The sequence below is a fragment of the Motacilla alba genome, chromosome 13 (genome assembly GCF_015832195.1).
Source record: "Motacilla alba alba isolate MOTALB_02 chromosome 13, Motacilla_alba_V1.0_pri, whole genome shotgun sequence".
Lineage (NCBI taxonomy): Eukaryota > Metazoa > Chordata > Aves > Passeriformes > Motacillidae > Motacilla > Motacilla alba.
Genome location: NC_052028.1, coordinates 6,365,457 through 6,383,577, shown reverse-complemented (window position 1 = coordinate 6,383,577; position 18,121 = coordinate 6,365,457). Strand labels below are relative to the sequence as shown.

General features: G+C 38.0%; 1 long non-coding RNA gene across 1 annotated transcript in view; it reads right to left on the bottom strand.

Moving 5' to 3' along the window:
- LOC119706315 overlaps positions 1-18,121 on the bottom strand; it is a 209,587-nt gene that overhangs the window by 79,626 nt on the left and 111,840 nt on the right. The window contains exons 4-5 of the long non-coding RNA XR_005258504.1: positions 13,801-13,905; positions 12,535-12,666 (exon numbers count right to left, since the gene is read on the bottom strand). This is a non-coding gene — a long non-coding RNA (uncharacterized LOC119706315). The remainder of the gene's footprint in view (positions 1-12,534; positions 12,667-13,800; positions 13,906-18,121) is intronic.

The following is an 18,121-nucleotide window of genomic DNA, read 5'->3' as shown; positions in this document are numbered from 1 at the left end:
CTTAAGCATCCAGATCAGTTGATGTCTGAATTCACCTGACTGAATTCAAGTGTCATCTTTTGCTGCTCTGAGTGCTAGATTTTTCTAGTTTTTCATGGCACAAGATCCTCACCTAATATTAACTCCCAGCTGAAAACACTTACTCAGTCTTCAGTTTACCCACCTACCATTCCCTAAACTCTTCTTGCCTTTAACTCAGCAACACAGACCAGCCTCTGTCATACATTCTGACAAATATTCCCAGCAGTTTACAGTGCCAATATAATGTGAAGGTCTCTGTTCTGTCTCAAAGCAAATCAATGTTTTTGCCAGTGTCATCTTAGGAGCAAAATGGGGATATTCCTCCAAAACATCTTGAATACTACCAGCAAAGCTCATTTCGACCCAAAAAAACCCCCACTTTTGATCCCTAGGCCTTCGCAGCCCTGCTAGTGGAGGTACAGAAACAAGTTCATTCTAAACTAGAAAAGATCTTATTGACATAGCCTAAATTCCTACCTAAGAGTCAGCAGCTACTCTGGAAACTATTCAAGGGCCTACAAAGGAAGTTGAGGGAACAGTGATTTAGTTCAAATAAATTATAGATTGGCTTTGGTTCAGAAGCTAGCACATGAAATTTAAATATCTCACACTGAAAGGCAGACTAATTGATTCAAATTACTTTTGGTAGCTTACCAGCTGTGAGTGAAAGTAGCACTACCCCAATTACAGAAAGGCAGAAATCTTGTTCAGACAGGCACAGCATTTATGAATGAGTGAGGGTTACACTCTATTGCTTGTGGGAAAGAAGTGTGCCTTCACATCCTCCTTCTTCAATTATTTGCTTTTGAACTGCTACAGGACTGCTGCCTTTACATAATAATATAAATTCTTGATGAAAATTTCAAAGAACCGGGGTCATCATCTTTTGTAAAGAAGCAGATCATTTGTTAAGTTTTGTTCATGCAGTGGCTGGCAGAGCACAGCATCTGCCTCAATTGGGAGTTCCAGGCATGGGTTCCATACAGGGACTTCAAGCTATCATACACGTCTGCATCTTTGCAGGCTCTGGTGTCTTCCTTGGAAACAGAACTTTATAAAGCAGAGTTCTATTTTGTGTCAAAATGTTGCATTTGATGGCACAAAATCATTATCTTTTGGTTTAATTTTCTTCCTGTTCATTTTCATAGTGGCTCAATTACCATGTTATTTATAACCTTTTCAGAGTCTAATTATATTGCATCAGATATCCTGAGATATTTCTGGGTGGGCATTTTCTACACGAAAACTTCCTGCTTATTTTTTATTACCCTTGCAGCTATGCAGTTCCAGCACACCACCAAGATTAATTAAGTAGGCACAATATTGCTGAAACCTCCTCTGGTTTGCTCTGTCTATCATCACTGAGATTTCTACAACTAGCAAAAGACCTGCTAAAGAAATATATGACTAATGCTGAAACAATCCAGTTTAATGAGACCTCCTGGGAAACCACTTCTCCCTAAGTGATCAAAAGAGGAACTAAAATCCCTCTTTGTTCAAATGGAAAGGGTAACAGGCTGCATAAATATATACAGAAGCTATCTGTGCTGATCTGTTAAGCAGCCCAATAGCTTTACATTACTTTGACTTCACACTCAAATATAAATCTTGTTTATAAGGCTTACTGTAGGCTCTGCACCTATGGAGCACAATTCTGCTGTCAACTACCTAGAAGAATTTATTCCCTAATTGCCTCACTAGTAATTCACTTTTATACTGTGAACATATTAAATTCTGGTAAGCTTAACAAACCCTGTGCTACTTAATAGCTGCAGTGTGAGTTTGCCAATGTGATGGTTACCTGTGTGTTCATAAGAATAAAACAGCACCAAAATTCATAGCGATGGTCAGAAAAGCAAAGCACCAACAGCTATGCTGAGATTACAGTTCTCTCCATCCTACCCACCCAATCACAGGCTCTGAGTCTTTATGAATTCCTTATATATGAAACAGAGAGAGAAAAAAGTTGCTGCTGTTAGTTGTCCTCTGGAAAAGCATCTGTATTCATGGAATAGCAGAGATGTGTACGCAGCTGTGCTTCTAATTTTTCTAATTGACTGCCCATGATGCCCAGTGAGGTTCCTTGTAACCCATTCTAACCCTTCCCTTGGGAGGCAAGAGGCATCGGAGCAGTTCTTGCCCTAAGAACTCAGCACAGTTCATTGTCTGCTTTTCTTTATGTCCTGAGCTGCTCAGCTCACACCATTTTTATGCCCTCCTGCTGCCCTCCTTGGCTGGAGTCCACTGTAGCTGCTGCTTTGAGGGGCCCTTGTCCATCATGTGTTCACACTTGTCTAAACTACAACCCAAAAGTACTTAACCTCCAAAGGATGAGGCAAAGAGGCCACCAATAGAAATGGAAAGGGTTTTTTAAAGCAAGTCAAACCTTGTATCAAAAATCATAAAAAGAAATATAATCGAAACAGCAGCACCCACTGTCTTTTCTTTTCCTCTCCTTCTTACTTTGCCTGACTGGTTTCCTTTTCCTGAAGGACAGAACATCTTCCATTTCTTCATCTTACATATTCTCCCACTCTTAATTTGTTTTTAATTAAGTTATTGTTGGGCAGAGAGTCTTCAATTTCAGCCAATTCTGACCAAGCTCCAATTACATTTTAATTTAAATTGTGAAAGAAAACAAACTACTTCATACAGAATGCTTCTGCCTGATAATTTGGAAAATGCATATTTTAGTTGAGAAGTCATCTTCATTAGCATATTTTAAAGAAGGTTGCATAATAAAACCTCTTCCCCTTTAATATGGCACTGCAGGGAAAATTGAGAGAATCCCACTGAATTTTACTAACATATTTTAAGACTTTTAGCATTAATTAAATAATGTTTGATCACAGAGAGAAAAATGCAGCAAATTTCACAGAAAACCAGACCTTAAATGGCTTAAGTTAAATACAGGTATAAAAGGAATGAGTTCCTCAGGGCCATACATTATTGTGAAGGAAATACAGCTGAACAAGTTAAACAGAGTGGGAGATGTCAAGAGGGAAGCTGGAAGCTTTTAAATGCCAGAGTACAGCACGGAATGAGTGACAGCCCTTGCAGCTCTCAAAGAGACCCAATGTGACTGGAATTGTCAAGGATTTTTGGTACAGCAACGAACCTCTTGGTTGTGATTTTATTTCTTTTTTAATCTTTCCATTTCCTTCTTTCTATTGACTGGAAATCTCTAGAATACAAACAGCACAAAATTTACACAGAAGAATAAAATAGAAAATATAGTCAAGGAACTGATAGGGATATTACATCAGGTATTTGTTTTCTCTGAACCAATATTATTGTGGATTTGTTGATCATAAATACAGGCTGGGAAGAGGTGAAAAGCATCCAAATATGGACCATTTCAGGATGTTTGCATTATTTTATTTCTCTTCCCTTTTCTTTAAAATACACACAAAGGTAAAGAGAGGTATAACTTGTTCGGCTGCTCCTATTACTATTCTCTTCTAGTGGATCCTGACAGCTCTAATATAAAAAGCTGCTCCAAGGAAATGAATGTATATTTTTCTTTCCCTGTTGAATGACTACAACCTTATATGGTGATATTTTTATGAGAACTTTCTGAAATCAAGTACCAACCTGGCAAAGCTGCTAGGAAACAGGCTTAGCCTGTCCCTCTGCCCTGGTATTTATTAGTGGTTTGAGTATTGAGTAAGCATGGAATAGTGAGGAGAAAGGGAGATGGTGGGGCTTGGACACCTCCTCAGAAGGAGAGTGGATGTAAGACTATGTGCTACAGCAGGTGGGTCAGGAACTAACACAACCAGTCTCTTTTACACCAAGGCAGATGACAGCTGCTTCCCTCTGGATCTCCAAGCCAGTAAGGAAGATACCTCCAAGCCTGAGGTATCTTGATGGCATCCAAGATTTGCTGTTCCCCAAAGCTGAAGAAGCATAAGAATTTCAGCTTCAGCAACCTCAGAAGAGCTTTTTCCATGGTTATGCAATCACTGACAATTCCAGCAAATGACCATTGCTGTTTCCCTATGACTGTGCCTTCCTCTTGCTGCTCTTCTGTTTTCACTCAGACCTCTCTGAGTACAGCCTGAGAGCCCGCTGCAGTGGGGATAGCAGGGGAAGAGAAGAGCAAACACTGACAGCTCTGTGTAGCTGCCATGGTCACTGGGGTAGCTCTCATCACTACCTATACATTTAGTAAGAAAATCATAGATCTTGAAGTCTTCAACCATCTAATTCACTGCAACATCAGTTTGAAGTCATTTAGATCAATCCTCAAATCCTTTTTCACCATTTCCTGCTTAGTGCCCTAGAGAATTTGTTTCAGGCACTCTCACTTAAAGGGATAAAGCCACAGCTGTGCAGTTTTCTTCTGACCTGAAATATGAGTCTTAAGCTTCAAAACTGGATGTCAGCGTTGCAGTGTATCTTGTACGTACACTCCAGAATAAAAGTAAAAAGTGACTAACACATTTTTCAGGGACACACACTGTGTGTCACCCCAATTATGCTGCCTAGTCCATGCTTGCACTAAGATTTTTTCCATGTTGGAAAAGTATAAAATCAAATTTTGTTTGTCAGTAAGCCAAACCTTCAACCATGATAACTTGTGTCTTTGTGCCATCTTAATCATGATTTGTATCATTATTATGGAAAAGAGAATTCAATTGTGTGTCTGTGCTACCAAGGGACACTGGGGTCCCTTTTTGAAGGTCTCAGAGCGACTCCAGCTGTGGGGCTCAGGATGGGATTGAAGCAGGAAATGCTTCAAAACAAACATTGCTACTGCATTGAAGCTGAACCTCAGCTGCATTGCCTGAGAGATTCTTCAAAAATCATCCCTAAGAAAGTGAGCAAAACTGAAGGAGTTCATCACTGTCATTGTTTATTTTGTCTTTTTACCTAAAAAGCTCTGCTAATTCTTGAGGAATTATTCCAGACTTGGAATTAATGAGATACATTATTGCTGCACCCTGCCAGCCAAGATAACTGAAAGTGCTCTAGCTCAGATTCCTGGAGCAGGCAAACTGAGATAGCAGGAACTCCACAGGGACCGATTTCTCACTGAGCAGCTTCTCTTAACCCAAACAAACCACCAGGACCCAGCAGCTGGCTGGCTTCCAGTGCCCATTTCCAGCTGCTCAGACAGCATTGCTCCAGCAGCTGCAACACAGACACAACCTCAGCATGGTGACTCAGCCAACATTTAAAAGGGGACTCAAACCACTCGAGGCTTTGCACATCGACTTTGTTTGGTTTAAATTCTTTTAAGTAAAAAGAGAGTACATGCTAGAGATTAATGTGTATACATGAATGTATTCATGCATGACTGGCCATTAGATCATCAACAGGTTAATACACAGAATTGATTTATAAAGCTAGAGGGTTTATGATTGTTTATAACATTTTTTGAAGATATAACTAGTAAATTTAAAGGATTCGAGATGCTTCTTCACTTAGGGCATAGTGCTGATTTAAAAGAGAAAATTAAAATGTAGTTTTCAATGAGCATAGCAATCAATGTTCATACTAGTATTATATATATATATATATAAAAAGTATGTGTGAGAAAAGGACTGACAATGATAATCATTACCTTTGAAGATGATTTTCATTAAATGATGATTAAGTAATTAAACATAATTATTTAAAATCTTCCCATTTCCATCTTAGCATGTTTGATTAAAATGTCACATAAAATAACAGGGTCCTGTCTTAATTAAAGCATTATTTCAATATTACAACCAAAGCTTTTCTCCAGAACAAAGCATAAGGAGAGATTTATTTCATTACTTTCTGTTCTAGTGTGTTAGTTATAGGTGATAATTTCTTTGAAGTAACTTTGAACTGGGGAGGAGCTGCTGTTGTTTCTTTCCTTCTCACACCACTCAGCAGGTTTTCACAGAATCACAGAACAAGCCACGTTGGAAGGGACCCACAATGATCAGCTGCTGGCCCTGCACAGCACCATCCCCAAGAGTCACACCAAGACTCTTGTGTCCAAGAGCCTTGTCCAAGCACCTCTTCAACTCTGTCAGGGTGGTGCTGTGACCACTTCCCTGGGGAGCCTGTTCAGTGCCCAGCCACCCTCTGGGTGAAGAGCCTTTTCCTGATACCCAGCCTAAACCCCCCCTGACACAGCTTCAGGCCATTCCCTCAACTCATGTCATTGAGCTGTGTTCAGAGCAAACGCCATCTCCATGGTGCAGCAGCAAATTGCTGCCTCTGCGGCAGAGGAGAGATAGGCTGAAGGCATGGCAAGGCATTTGAATTGCTTTCCTACACTTAGACATCTAAACTTAGTTGTATGCAATCTGCTACTGAAACATACCATGAGGGATTCATGTGCTCTATGCTCTAGTTGTCATGATTCATCTGAACTATTTTAGATCTGCATGTCAGGATGGGATAAATCCAGGCCTAGAAACACTGCTTTTCTTTTGTACTTTAGCACTAAAGAGGAATCTTTATTTTGACAAATAAGAGTATTTCATCTTGCAACCTAAAATTATATGAAATGAATGTTGAACAACTTATTGAATATTGCATATATATATATATATATATATATATATACATATATATATAAAAGAAACTTCTGTAGACAGAATGACTGCCAACCTCCAGTCACTTCCAGACACTTGCCATTGACAGGATAGAGAGAAAGAAATCTGTTTGATATTTTTGGTCTAAGTGTTTCAAAATTGAAAGACGAAAAAACCTTTTTCTTCCTTGGTTTCTTTCAGGTGAGAAATTCATCAGAACCTGTTCTATGGGGCAAAATCTTTTCATCTAGATGATCAGCATTCTGTATCTTCACTTTCTCTGCCTCATAATCATCGAAAATTTCCTTACCAGGTGTAAGGGACTAGGAAAGACAAAGTCTATTATTGTTTAAATTAGCACCTTAGAATACTGAAAGCTCCACTTTGAACAAAAGACTAAAATTCCAGAATTTGTAGAAACAAATTTATCAACCATATGGAAGGGGAAGTTGAAATCTTACTGGTATAGCCTAGAAAGTTTCCACTGGAGCACTTACAGAACTGTACCACCTTTATAAAGGGGAAAAACCAGAGAGGAATGGAGGCAAATATAACTGGTCTGATACACACAGATGGGGAAGAAAATGAAATTATATTTCAGATTTTTTAACTAAAAATAATCTTGAAATCTTAAAACTATTATAAGATAGCATCTCCAGTACAAAGAAGGAGTTAGAGGTAACACTAAAGGGACCAACCCAGAGCAAAGATGACCATGCAGAAGGACCTGGGGTCCTGCAATATTCAGGCTACAACAGGGCCATTCTAAAAGTGAGTTTCCCCATTTCTAGTTCATGACTGTGACAGGGCATAGTATTGAAAACTGAGAGGTAGTTGTGGTCACAACATTTGGAGTTCTTCCAGAGTAACCTTCAGAGGTTTTAAAATGAGCACAATCATTTCTGTAAGTGCTCATTCATTTTTCATACGCCCAGTCTGTCTTCCATTCTGCATTTAAATGTATTACACTTGCACTTGCACTTTTAATGGATATCTAAGATTTTAATGGAATTTCAGTGAACTGCACTTTGTATTTCCCCCAAAAAAGGATGATTCATTAGGACCTGAAGCCAGGCTCCTTTTTTGTTCTAGCTAGTGAGAAGACAGCCTGGAGGTATATTGTATTAATTCCTAATATAAATGAAGTTAGATGACTGCAGAGCATAATGGTTATTTATGCTGAATAAGAAAGCAGGCATTGCAAAGAAAATGTGAAATGGAAGGGGACAGAACAGAAAATACATTTCTGCAAACTAGGGAATGAAGTAAGAGGGTAGAAAGGTACAGAAAGATTGCATACAGAAATGCACTCCAAGTATAAGCACTATTTTCTTTCAGAAGTCATAAAGAGAATAAGATTTTGTATCACATTAATAACAGTTTTATAAATGCAACAGAAAAAAGCATAATGGTGAATGATCACCAGTAGCTAACAAATGAAATAAAAGTTTTAGGTACATTGTTTAATTTGCCAGTTCCAGTCACATTCCCTAAAGGAGCTGTCTGATATTTCCTACCTGAAATAAATATACTTGACTTTAAAAAGAAATGTATTTCAGAGTGCATTTCTTCAGCTTTTTGGTAGAGTAGACTTAATAACAGATGTGCATGCCATGGTAGATGAGCATGCAGAACTTTAATTACAGCTATGTCAATTTTAGGCCCCGAATCTTGTTTAAAACACTATTACATTGGAAAAGCTTGGTGGCATCAACTGTGTAGCTATCCTTTACAGTTTGGAATCCTTTACATTTTGGAATACATTTGTTAAAGGTGACACCATTTATCTCAATTTTCTAGTTCATCAACATGTCCCAGAACTTTTTCTTTACTAACCTGAAGTGTTTAGCATTGTATCTTAAATACCTAATTAAAGATGTATTTTGTGCCAGCAAAGAAGTGATAAAGCAGTAGCTTTCATATGTAGCCATCAGGAAAGCAGGTAAAAATCTCCATTAAATGACTGCCCAGAACATGTATTCAGGAAGGTAAAAAAACCTTTTCCTTTCCTGAGCATGTCCAGATTAGTGAGCCAACAGCATTTGCCTGTGTAAAGGACAACAGAAAGAGAGCCCATTGAGTTCAGTAATTTTGCTAAGCAATTTTGCAATGTCAGTCATCACAGTAAGACTGGGGCTTCTATGATAAGTATTAACTACCTTCAAGACAACTAAGGGATAACAGATCAAAAAGAGATGGCAGAACTTAAAGTTATTGAACACGTAGTTTGATCTCTGAAACTGAAAATAGAAAATATCTCCATTTGCAGGTTTGTTAAAATGTAAGAAATGAGGGCAGGACAGTTTAGACATTTTTATTGCCTGTCACTCAGACAGATCAACAATTAGGAAAGCAAACACATGGTCTGAACTGTGCAAAGATTCCCACTCAGGGATGTGAGTTAATAATCTTTCCTTTGAACATCAGGAAATAGAACCACTGTGATGTCCAAATACAAGCTGCTGTTCAAAGAAGGCAGGATTAGCCTGAGGTATGTGGCCAACTCATACAGGTAAAGTGGGCAACACACAAGTCACCCAAATCCCTTTGCCAACACAGAATTTACATGATGTTTTTGTACCCCTTGATCCTTTAGCCTGTGTGTGAGGCCAAATTTCCTTTCCATCACGTAATGTCTACAATGTCCCCTAGGAATTCTGCAGTGTGTGCTGGGGAGATTATCCATACCTGCTCTAGGGGTAGGTAGACACCTCCAACCTATCCCACCAACCCTTAAGAAAAATTGCTTGGATATTGTGAAACAGACAAAGAGACCAAACCACAAGAGAGTTAATGCCATGTGCCACCAAGTTAAATGGAACAGATGACTAGGTAAGGCCAAGCAGCCTGAAAGGAATAGACAGGATGCAGTGTCCTGCTCCAAAGGTCTGAAATGCTGCAATTTTTTTTTAATTTCATTGTCTTATTATATCATGCTCTTTGTCAAATCTTTGTCTTCCTTCTGTAGTACCCATTCTCCCCTTTCTTCCCATAAATAACCCCTTTTTTGCAGAAACACTTAGTAGAGATGTACATTGTTGTATCTAGTTCTCTGAGAGTCTCAATCAGAGACGTCTCAATGACTTCACCAGAGGTTGGACCAAGCTGTATGAATAGATCTGAGACCAGCTCTTTCAGAGGTGCTTTTACTTCACAAGCTGCTTCTCCTTCACAAAATGGAATGATTCAATCCTGAGAATCTGTAATTTCTTTCCAGAGGAATTATTACATTTGTGCTCAAAATAGTTCCAAGGAAGTAATTGTTTTATATAATGCCCGTGGTAATTGAACTGTATTCTGCTGATAACTACACTGGGAAAAAAAAACAAAAAAACAAACTGAATTGCAGAATTTCCTCTTTTGTAGTAAATAGTTTGAAAGCTTCTGGATTTTACATCATAACCATGAAACTTCTGTCACTCACAAGCTTGTGAAGAAGAGTGACTCACTGAAGAAACAATTCTTTTTTACTTATCAAGCATAAGCATATGTTTCATAGGTATTATTTTTCCTATTGGAGACTCTTTCTCACACTACATGATATTCCTAAGCAAATTTTTGCACCTTTTACTCACTGCCAACCCTGCTTTTTATCAGTCAGAAACCTTATAGAATATATTTGTCGTCAAAGAGAATCACAAAAGAAAAAAATATATTCTTCAGTCAAAACATATAAATATATAAATTAACCACAAAGGACATACAAATCATTATTAAACTGTCAATTAACAGTATTTTCACTATTAACAGAAACAAACTCCCTGCTGCAGAAGTGGTGGCTCCCATTCATTCCTCCATACATTTTCAGGAAGCCTGGTTATTGTCCTGTTGTGCTCTGCAATACTCAGAGCCCACTTCTCTGGAATCTGCCATTTATTTATTGAAATGAACACGTGTCTTCTATCAGAAGTCATAACTGTTTCTCAAAAACTAAAGACTTCTTGATACATTTATGATGGTGGGTAAAAGAAGTGGGTGATGGACTGCCCCCTTTTCAGCCACCAGTTCCACAGAGACCTGAATCAGAGGGCCGGAGCCACCAGCCTTTACAGCTCTCCATCCATCACCTCCCACTGCTGCAGACACTCTACTCTCTTCCTTCTCACCGTCAGGAGAAGAATGGCATTACAAAAATCTGAAGTTTATAGAAAGGTATAAGGAACCTCCCAGCCTACCCACCTCAGCACAAGGAATAGCTCAGAAGCACCATTTAAACACAATGCTATGTGATATGATAAAATCACTTGACTTTCGCCACCACTGTCTTTCAGACCCTTTTCAAACAGGTTAATTCCTGTTTAACTGTTCCCTTTACACCCTGCCTCAGTAACAGATGTTACACAGATCTGTGACCATTGATACTGATGATATTTGAGCCACTCAACTTTGTCCTTTGTCCTCAACTTTGCACTTTGGCCAAGATGTTATTTTATCTGCGAGGTTTTCTTTCAGCACCTATACATACAAACTGTAGTGATATTCATTGTGCATAATAATAAGATTTCTGCAAAACCAGAGCCAAAGGCTTGTGACACACATACACAGATGTTTGGTTGCCAGCCCATCCCTGAGTGATCAGGCAAGAATTCATGGACAGAAGGCCTGTGTCAGGAGCCACAGTGAATGAAGTAGGCAGGAGCAGTAGTGAATGAAATAATGCATGAATACACTGCCAGCAGTAGTGGAGAATCTTCTTCCACCCGAGAAACACAACTAATAAGCAGATCTTTTCAGATCAAAAAGGCTTTAGAGCACTATTTCAGAGGCAGTGGTCCACTAATCTGGCAGTTCAAGAGGGAAATATTTTCATTGGCCACTGAATTAATCTATACTTCAAATTATTCATCATATCCCAGGAAAACAGCTCTCCATTAAGGAGACATCTGCATGGGGCATAATATGGCTTGCCTGTTCACATATATTTGCTTCCCAGATCTCATGTTGCAAAACACCTGCCTCTATTTCTCTTCTCAGCAACCTTCCATGAAGGCTTTTATTTTCTGGTACACAGATTCCTGAAAGAATGACCTTGAGGGGATGGATGCAATGAAATAATAATCTCTTAAAAAAGCCCAAATCAAACTGTAGAGAGAAAACAGATCTTTCCTGAGCAGGTTTTACAGCTTTTCAAGTAATTTGATATTCCATGATTAATAATAAAAACAACAAAACATGCCCAGGTGCACACAGAATATTAGACTCTTTCTGAGAAGGTGCTAGTTCATGCAAGAATATATTTACTTATGAAACTAGAATAACTTGAAAGTCTCTTACCATACCAAGACCTTCTCACTCCTAGCACTAACTGCTAATTAATCAAACCATCAGGTAATTGCCTATCTTTAGATTTGTTCCAAAATGCATAAATACTAGCTTAAATATTACACAGGAAAATATTACTACAAAAAATAATGCCATAATGAGAATAAAGCAATCTGTCACTTGAACTCTCTTTAAATTTATCTTGTCATATACTTCAACAAAATGAGGCATTCCAAATTTGCCAAATGAACCAGGCAGCTCTGCCAATTTCTAAGCATTAACCCTATCATACCTCTCATGAAGTATTAATATCATCATTAAGATTACTGCCCAATGGTGCTTTATCTTGTACTTCATTTGTATCAGCTAGATTCTTTGAGTGATCTGCTCCACAATGGAGATTCTTGAGACAAAAACTCTAATAGAACAGCCTCAGGCTTGGGGTTGCATTTTCCCCTGCTATTTCTTTAGATACTGCTTTAACATAGGAATTACTCCTTACAAATCACTGTCTAATATACTTAGGCCAGTATGTTTTTTCATTTGCAAATGCTTCAGAGACAGATCCTTGTTCTGTGGATGTGTTTATTGGGCTACCTGTCCCACCCAGTGACCAGCATCACCTGTGTCACCCAGGGGAGCCCAGACATCTCTTTAACAAGGCCTTATCCTGCACTTGAAGGCTGGGGAGGCACAATTCTCTGTCCTGTGGATCATTTCCAGAAATACTCACTTTGGTATGCAGCTGACACGAGCAGGAAGGCTGGACATGCCAGGCTGCAGCTGGCCTTTCTTCCTGTCAAGGCCATTGCATTCATTTTGATGGATGTTCTCTGTACACGGGGTAGAGATCGTGCTGCTTTTACTGCAAAGGCAAGAGGATTCACTAATTATTCCAGTTATTCGTTATCCTGCTGAGACAAATGTTATGAAGAACAAAACACAGAATGCTAATCTGGTGTGAGTTTTGAGTATTACTCAGGGAATTTAAGCACTATGAAAAGATCTTGTGGAATCAGAAATGCCGCCTGGTAATAAAAATAGAAGAAGGGACTTGTTCTCTAATTACCAGACATGAATTTGAGAAATTTGTCTTCCAAGGCACCATGACTTTGCAGTTCATTACATTCTCAATGACTCATATAATGAATATGTCCTTTTAATTGCTCTGTGTTGTCTTGACCCTTATATTAAGTGGATCATCCATTCTTTCAAAGATAGTGGCTACCCTTGTGTTCACAGAGTACTGCCTTAATCTAAGTGGACTTGCTGCATCCAAATCCTAGCAAGTAATGACAATCCAGAGGAAGAGCACAGCTACAGAGATGGGGAATAATCCAGAGCGGGAGAGAGAATCTTCTCAAAGTACAGAAGAGAGCTGACAAAAGAACAAATTAAAAGAAGATGTACATGAGCACCAGAGGGTTAGAGCTTTCAATTTTTGTATTACATTGATATCACAGGTCTCGTATCATATGGTGGGGTCCTCATATAGATACACCTGTAACAAACTGCACTGCCTCTGCTTCCCATGAGAAGATATTAGAATTTGTAAACTGAACGGTCCTTTACCACTTGGCACTAGAGTTACACGTAGAACATGCACAAGTCAACACATGAAACATCTTATAGAGGTACTAAATCCCAGGAGGGCTTTAAGTACGTTTGGAATGTGGTATGCTGACTGTCTTCAAAATAGTTAGCAATAAACACTCAGTTTACTCATGCAAATTTCATGCTCTCTGAGACTTCAAAAATTCCACTCCAACTAATTGTCATAGTTAGATCATTATCAGTGTGGGTTGAATCGGTACCATCTTCTGTTTAAAAGGTGCTATAAACCACTGATTCATACAGACACTTTGAATTCTCAGTATAATGGAAAACCATTTATGTACATGTCGAACAGGTCAAATTTTATTGACTTGAAAGCATTGATAGTCTGCATTGACCTTGAAATAGCACAGTCAATCAAAATCTGAGATAAAGCGTAAGTTACCATGTCAGCTTACTGCTTTCTGCTGGTTTCTTTAGCACTGGCTCATCTTAGGTTAAAAGGTCAAAAAGTTTTGACTGCTGAAGAACTCTGAGGAAACTTCTCACCCTGTTAGGGAAAAAGATGTTTAAAAGTTCAAAGCAAAAGAGAACATGAACTTACATAAGAGCAGCCACTAGCAAGCCTACAATTTCAGAGTTAATCATAAAAGCACTACAAAAGGAAGACTTTTTGTAGTTCTGCGAGATGTGTTAAATCTTACTAACTAGCATTATCCAAGAATAAGAATGTTTGGTCTTTTTGCTTAGCATCACTTTCCCTAAAAAAAAAGTCCTTATCACACAGACCCTGGAGAGGTCTCAGCACATGCATTCATCCCTATGGTTTTGTTTGGTTTTTTCTATCAAAAAGGAAAACTAGGCAGAAAACTTACTAACATTTCATCTCAGCTTCTGATAACTTTCTAACTTGTTGACACTAAACTAATAAAGTCCTGCTAAAGTCTGGGCTATCTGAAAACAGCTTTTTCTTAGGACAGAGGACATAATAAGAGTTTTACATGCTTCACTGTCAACTCCATCCATTGTATAGAGGTGGAAATAGCAAATTATGAAATGGATTGTCTCATTATGAAATCTCAGGAACTGTAATAAAAGTAATCAGTACTGCACTTTAGAGTTGAACTTTCTAATCTTCTACAAGTGTAACTATCTAGAGGTAAACACGACGTGCATTTATTGTAACACCAGGACAATGACACAAACACAAAGTCCACCAAGAGTCAAAATTGTTTGGTTTTATGCAAAACATGATTTATATAAAATTTTTACTCTCAGGGATTAAAAGTATTCAAGCATAGTAATTAATGCTAGCACTGATTCATCCATATTGCAGTAAGAGGGTGTACAAAGATTTATTTATGATCTTCTCACATATTAGCCAGAAAAGTGTTTTTCCAAAATGCAGTTTTACAGACTCCACAAACAAATGAATGAGCAATTTTTCTTGTGATTATATAATGAATTTTTTTACTGAATGTTAATGAATTTTAAGTTGTCGTCACTAATTTTACTTTTAGTTACAGCACAATGTAAATTTACTGGAGCTAACTAAAAATTGAGTCACCCATTTTTTAGTGAAAGGTCTAGTTCCAAATTCCTAAATGAGAATAGGCTTATTTAAAGCGTAATTTAAACTTTAAAGGGAGAAAGAACAAAGATACATTTTGTATAGTTTAAAATTTTCAAGTAGTTCTTAGTAATTTTTGTATGATATATGAATACAGGTGAAAAAGAATGCTCTTTCACTAAGAATCCTGATTATATAACATTTTTATTTTGGTTCTGGGGCTGCATATTTCATGAACAAATTAGTGTGGTACTGCCAACACAATCTTTCTTCAAGTATTAGTGGTTTCAAGCTGAGCTTCCAAGAAAAACAGAAAACATCCATATGGAGTTTATTTCTGGTTATGTATGTCTCTCGTGGTCACATACAGGAAATCCTTATTACAGGAAGTACAGATCAACAGACTTGCAAAGTGTAGCTTGGTGGGAGAAACCAAAGCATAATGTAGCAACCACTGCTGTCAAGTATTTTGAGATAGAGACAGATATATATCTATACATCTGTTTATTTATTTATTTAATTTTCTACTGACACTGATTTACAAACCATAGAAGCAAGGAACAGAAGAATGATAATCCTGCAAGTAGTCTACTCTGTGGTACAAATATTAACATCACGCTATGTACAAAGCCTAAGCAAAAAAAAAAATTCATTGAAAGAGAAACTTGTATTTTAACCTCACTGAAAAGAGGCACTAGCAGTTATATAAAAAAAACGCTTAATTTAGTAATCTACAGAAATAACTCAGAAATTCCTCACTGTGGGAAACACTGCATCCTTTTATTAGGCAACCTGTGCAAGGAAATAGAGGAGCGGGGTACAAAGTGTAAAGACAGCATGACAGATAGCAAAGCTCAGCCTTGAGATAAGCCCTGAGCTGACTCACAGCCCAGTCTATGAGGTTGGGGGCACACGTTGCTATAACTGGTTCATCCACAGCAGTTTTCTCAAAACCTCTCAGGCACTCTGGAAAGCTCTGCAAAACTCAGTGTCAGAATCTGTGCCATGGACTGGGTTCCATGTGACAACAATGAGGGTCATATTTCTGCCTTAATACCATAAAATGCCAGGGCAGAAAGTCACCTTAAGCAGGAGCTACAAATGAACCAAGCAGTCTTTAGGTGTCTGCTTTTCCTCACAGGTTTGCCCCAGACAGTGGGAACTGTACAGGGGTTATTCCCTTTTCAAAGCCCAAAGTTCATTCCAAATCACCCCTGATACATGTTTCTTTCTACAATACACAGCTGTACCACTGGTGTCACAGTGAAGTGCTCCTGCACATATCTTTACACACTATTTTTTCTTCACTGAGGCCAAATCAACTTTCAACTATTCAACTACAGCTGTGCATTGTTTTTATACACAGCTTAATGAAGAATCTCTCACTGGGAGTCTATCGTTCCTTCGAGACTGAACTTTCTAAAGAAAATACCTTAGATATTTTTGAGGGACTTCTCTCAAGAGATAATAATTAATTTGTACCTTAGATATTTTTGAGGGACTTCTCTCAAGAGATAATAATTAATTTGTACTTGAAAGACACAGACATCTCATGTCACTGCTTTCCTGCCCATGTAGAAGCCATCCTTCAGAATACCAGAATTATGCTACCCCTTGGCAAAGAGGTGATGCTGATATCAGGACAAGACACTCGTGCAAAAAAAAAAAAAACTTCTAGGGAAAACAGGATAACACAATGTACTTGAATAATAATTCTCTATATTCTTTCTCCTGCTGCCAGATTCTGTTTTCCTTCATTAAATAAATTTTACTATCCTTGAAAGCAGAGGAAATATATGCATGTATGTATGTATATAGAGGGAGTTGTGATCAATTTTGCCTGTCAGTGGTATGATATGAGCTGTAATCTAATTGAGTAGATGTAAAATAAAATCTGAATTTTATATGCATTTTATTTCAGTATCCACAAGACTGAATGCTCAAGAAATTGTCATAAATCTCAGCATTTAAAATTTTGGATATCCAGTTATAGTTTCTGTTCATAATTCAGGGTTCCTTCAGTTCTGTGGAGGACACTTAACAGGCAGCCAATTTGGTATTTGTTTGCTTGACCACATAAATTGCAAGAGATAGATGTTTTTGACAGGTTAGTTCTATTCAAAATCACTCCTCATATGCACCCTCATAAGTGGCATATAAACACATGGGCTGTCACCAGGATGCCTCCTGCTGTGGCGAATTTTGTCTGTTCACATTGGATGGTGTTTTTACATCAGGTCAAATATGTTACCAACACTTTTACATTTATGAGCACTTATTTTTTTAAATTTAGGCTTTTGGAGAAACCAACCATTCAGAATTTCTTAGAGCTGTCCCAAAACACTTCTTGAAAACATGCTATTTAATTTATGTGGACTTCAGAGTGTCTGTCAGTAATTACATTTATCTATCTGCATGTCTGATAAATTCTCCTGACTGCAATTTACAAATGGTCCATCTACAAAGGAGTTTCTACCAAAACCTCTGCAAGAAATGCCTCTTTGGTGACTGTGGCACAGTGATTGGGAGTTCGCTATCCAGCCAGGGCTTGTGTATACATCTACACCTGTATCTATAAACATACATAGATTCACACATGGACACATACACACACACACACATATATATACACATGGATTTTGTAGACCACTGGCCAGCAGAGTGGAATTTGGAAATGGGAATGAATCAATGTGAACATGAATCTGATGATTCACGCCAGGTTTCTTCTTACTCTTGTATTATTTAGAGTTTATTCAAGAAAGTTTCCAAAAACACCTATGGAATTATGCATCCATTGTACTCTACATTCATTGGGGTTTAAGGGATTAAGTCCATCAAGCTCCATGGAAAAATTCCTCTGCCAGGATTCATACAAGGCTGCTCTTCTAAAGCAATCCCAGTGGAGAACTTATTAATATCTTGGCCAAGGGGTAAATCTCTTCAAAGTTCCACAGCAGCTCATGCATACCAAGGGGACTAAAGCTTGATATAGGGTCTGGTTTTCAGTGAACACTAGAGACAGCTCCACAAATTTAAAAATATAATGAAATCAGCTTTTCATATACCTTGGCATACTCTTTTTGTATAGTGAGCTAATGGAAAACAATCACGATAACAACTTGCACATTTATTAATTATACATTCCAGTGAAAAAAATTATTTTAATACTATGCCAATTGAAACACAGTTAGGATTT